The following is a 4,382-nucleotide window of genomic DNA, read 5'->3' on the forward strand; positions in this document are numbered from 1 at the left end:
ATCTTTATACAGCATCCCTACTTAAAGGCATCTCGGACTTAGTCGATTTTTCATAAATTCTAAGAAATTCATATGTAAGGAAGTTGGGAGATAAATGGGATGCTGCATGGAGATGTATCTTGATCTTCTTCATCTCCCATCTTAATACAGCATCCCTACTTAAAGGCATCTCGGACTTAGTCGATTTTTCATAAATTCTGAGAGAAACATATGTTAGGATGCTGCGAGAGGAATGTGATGCTGCATGGAGATGAATTTTGATCTTCTTCATCTCCCATCTTAATACAGCATCCCTACTTAGAGGCATCTCGGACTTAGTCGATTTTTCCTAAACTCTAAAAAATTCACATGTTAGGATGCTGGGAGATGAATGGGATGCTGCATGGAGATGAATCTTGATCTTCTTCATCTCCCATCTTAATACAGCATCCCTACTTAAGGGAATCTCGGACTTGGTCGATTTTTCATAAATTCTAAGAAAAACATATGTTAGGATGCTGCGAGATGAATGGGATGCTGCATGGAGATGAATCTTGATCTTCTTCATCTCCCATCTTAATACAGCATCCCTACTTAGAGGCATCTCGGACTGAGTCGATTTTTCATAAATTCTAAGAAAAACATATGTTAGGATGCTGCGAGATGAATGGGATGCTGCATGGAGATGAATCTTGATCTTCTGCATCTCCCAACTTAATACAGCATCCCTACTTGAAGGCATCTCGGACTGAGTCGATTTTTCATAAATTCTAAGAAAAACATATGTTAGGATGCTGCGAGATGAATGGGATGCTGCATGGAGATGAATCTTGATCTTCCTCATCTCCCATCTCAATACAGCATCCCTACTTAAAGGCATCTCGGACTTAGTCGATTTTTCATAAATTCATAGAAATTCATATGTTAGGATGCTGCGAGATGAATGGGATGCTGCATGGAGATGAATCTTGATCTCCTACATCTCCCATCTTAATACAGCATCCCTACTTAAAGCCATCTCGGACTTAGTCGATTTTTCATAAATTCTAAGAAATTCATATGTTAGGATGCTGGGAGATGAATGGGATGCTGCATGGAGATGAATCTTGATCTCCTACATCTCCCATCTCAATACAGCATCCCTACTTAAAGGCATCTCGGACTTAGTCGATTTTTCATAAATTCATAGAAATTCATATGTTAGGATGCTGCGAGATGAATGGGATGCTGCATGGAGATGAATCTTGATCTCCTACATCTCTCATCTCAATACAGCATCCCTACTTAAAGGCATCTCGGACTTAGTCGATTTTTCATAAATTCATAGAAATTCATATGTTAGGATGCTGGGAGATGAATGGGATGCTGCATGGAGATGAATCTTGATCTTCTTCATCTCCCATCTTAATACAGCATCCCTACTTAAAGGCATCTCGGACTTAGTCGATTTTTCATAAATTCTAAGAAAAATATATGTTAGGATGCTGCGAGATGAATGGGATGCTGCATGGAGATGCATCTTGATCTCCTACATCTCCCATCTTAATACAGCATCCCTACTTAAAGCCATCTCGGACTTAGTCGATTTTTCATAAATTCATAGAAATTCATATGTTAGGATGCTGCGAGATGAATGGGATGCTGCATGGAGATGAATCTTGATCTACTCCATCTCCCATCTCAATACAGCATCCCTACTTAAAGGCATCTCGGACTTAGTCGATTTTTCATAAATTCATAGAAATTCATATGTTAGGATGCTGGGAGATGAATGGGATGCTGCATGGAGATGAATCTTGATCTTCTTCATCTCCCATCTTAATTCAGCATCCCTACTTAAAGGCATCTCGGACTTAGTCGATTTTTCATAAATTCTAAGAAAAACATATGATAGGATGCTGGGAGATGAATGGGATGCTGCATGGAGATGAATCTTGATCTTCTTCAACTCCCATCTTAATACAGCATCCCTACTTAAAGGCATCTCCCCTTACCGGCGGTCCTGGGTAAGATAGTTAATTCTAGCTTGCCCTATGTGGAAGAGGACACCATACTTAATACTGTGGTGTAATGAACAAAGTATAGTCCTCCACTGGTCCACGCTGCTCCGGCGGTCCTGGGTAAGATAGTTCATTCTAGCTTGCCCTATGTGGAAGAGGGCATACAAGACAAAGTATAGTTCTCCCCTGGTCCACGCTGCTTCGGCGGTCCTGGGTAAGATAGTTAATTCTAGCTTGCCCTATGTGGAAGAGAGCATACATGAACCAAGAACGAAGGTTATGATCGAGGAATGATTCGACAACTAACCGATGGTATGAAATGTGAAGAATTCAAGCAAGCACACAATCAAGTCATCACTTGGGCATGCTCGATAGCCAACCCTATGACATTAACCTAGTAGAGCATGCGAAAACCAATATATATGTAAACGATGCCCCTCCCTAGTTCAGCGCTTCAACCAAGTGATGACTTCAGAATGGCTAAATCAAATCGGTTCAAAACATACCATCGGTACCCTATTGAAACACACAAGTCGATATCAAACCTCATGATTGTGTAGTCCTCCACTGGTCCACACTGCTCCGGCGGTCCTGGGTAAGATAGTTCATTCTAGCTTGCCCTATGTGGAAGAGGGCACATTACTCAATACTGTGGTGTTATGAACAAAGTATAGTCCTCCACTGGTCCACGCTGCTTCGGCGGTCCTGGGTAAGATAGTTAGTTCTAGCTTGCCCTATGTGGAAGAGGGCATACAAGACAAAGTATAGTTCTCCCCTGGTCCACGCTGCTTCGGCGGTCCTGGGTAAGATAGTTAATTCTAGCTTGCCCTATGTGGAAGAGAGCATACATGAACCAAGAACGAAGGTTATGATCGAGGAATGATTCGACAACTAACCGATGGTATGAAATGTGAAGAATTCAAGCAAGCACACAATCAAGTCATCACTTGGGCATGCTCGATAGCCAACCTCATGACATTAACCTAGTAGAGCATGCGAAAACCAATATATATGTAAACGATGCCTCCCTAGTTCAGCGCTTCAACCAAGTGATGACTTCAGAATGGCTAAATCAAATCGGTTCAAACCATACCATCGGTATCCTATTGAAACACACAAGTCGATATCAAACCTCATGATTGTGTAGTCCTCCACTGGTCCACGCCGCTTCGGCCGTCCTGGGTAAAATGGAACATTCCAGCTTGCCCTATGTGGAAGAGGGCACATTACTCAATACTGTGGTGTGAAGTATAAAGTTCAGTTCTCCCCTGGTCCACGCTGCTTCGGCGGTCCTGGGTAAGATAGTTCATTCTAGCTTGCCCTATGTGGAAGAGGACACTTCATACTTCGTCTCTAAGCGGCGGCTTGACTCCTCCCTACGGGGAACGGGTTTACGCGCACAGCGGCGGCTTACGCACTATGGCAGTCATGGATGCCTTACGTTTCTATGAAAAGTGTGTTCCTCCCCTGGTCCACGCTGCTTCGGCAGTCCTGGGTAAGATAGTTAGTTCTAGCTTGCCCTATGTGGAAGAGGACACGAAGACTTACTGTGGTGTGAAGCATAAAGTTCAGTTCTCCCCTGGTCCACGCCGCTTCGGCCGTCCTGGGTAAAATGGATTCATCCAGCTTGCCCTATGTGGAATGAGGACACTTTATGTTTCGTCTCTAAGCGGCGGCTTGCTCCTCCCTACGGGGAACGGGTATACGCGCACAGCGGCGGCTTACGTTATGGCAGTCATGGATGCCTTACGTTTCCATGAAAAGTGTGTTCCTCCCCTGGTCCACGCTGCTTCGGCAGTCCTGGGTAAGATAGTTAGTTCTAGCTTGCCCTATGTGGAAGAGGACACGTAGACTTACTGTGGTGTGAAGTATAAGGTTCAGTTCTCCCCTGGTCCACGCCGCTTCGGCCGTCCTGGGTAAAATGGATTCATCCAGCTTGCCCTATGTGGAATGAGGACACTTTATGCTTCGTCTCTAAGCGGCGGCTTGCTCCTCCCTACGGGGAACGGGTATACGCGCACAGCGGCGGCTTACGCAAGTTAGTCACCCTCGGCAGTGGATCACTCGGCTCATGGATCGATGAAGACCGCAGCTAACTGCGCGTCATAATGTGAACTGCAGGACACATGAACATTGATAAGTTGAACGCATATTGCACGTCGTGGGAACCTACCATGATGTACAGATGACTGAGCGCTTATATTTGAGAAATGTATCGCATACATTTAACTACGCCGTGACACCCGTCACGAGACGTGCACCATGATGTTAACTAGGGTCGCGACGACCCGCTAGCATTAAAGAACCCGTGGTTTACAATATACTGGCATTGGAATTCGAAGTATTTAGAGCGTCCGTGTTCCCGCGTGAGGCGGAAGTACGAGGAGAAGGCGTGCTTGTGGT

At 44.7% G+C, this 4,382-nt stretch overlaps 1 non-coding gene across 1 annotated transcript; it reads left to right on the top strand.

The window, feature by feature from the left end:
* Positions 1-4,023: 4,023 nt before the first annotated feature.
* LOC131291887 (5.8S ribosomal RNA) lies at positions 4,024-4,178 on the top strand. Its single transcript, XR_009189629.1, has one exon. It is a non-coding gene; the product is annotated as a 5.8S ribosomal RNA (ribosomal RNA).
* Positions 4,179-4,382: the final 204 nt, after the last annotated feature.

This window comes from Anopheles ziemanni (genome assembly GCF_943734765.1).
Source record: "Anopheles ziemanni chromosome X unlocalized genomic scaffold, idAnoZiCoDA_A2_x.2 X_unloc_18, whole genome shotgun sequence".
In the NCBI taxonomy this organism is placed as follows: domain Eukaryota; kingdom Metazoa; phylum Arthropoda; class Insecta; order Diptera; family Culicidae; genus Anopheles; species Anopheles ziemanni.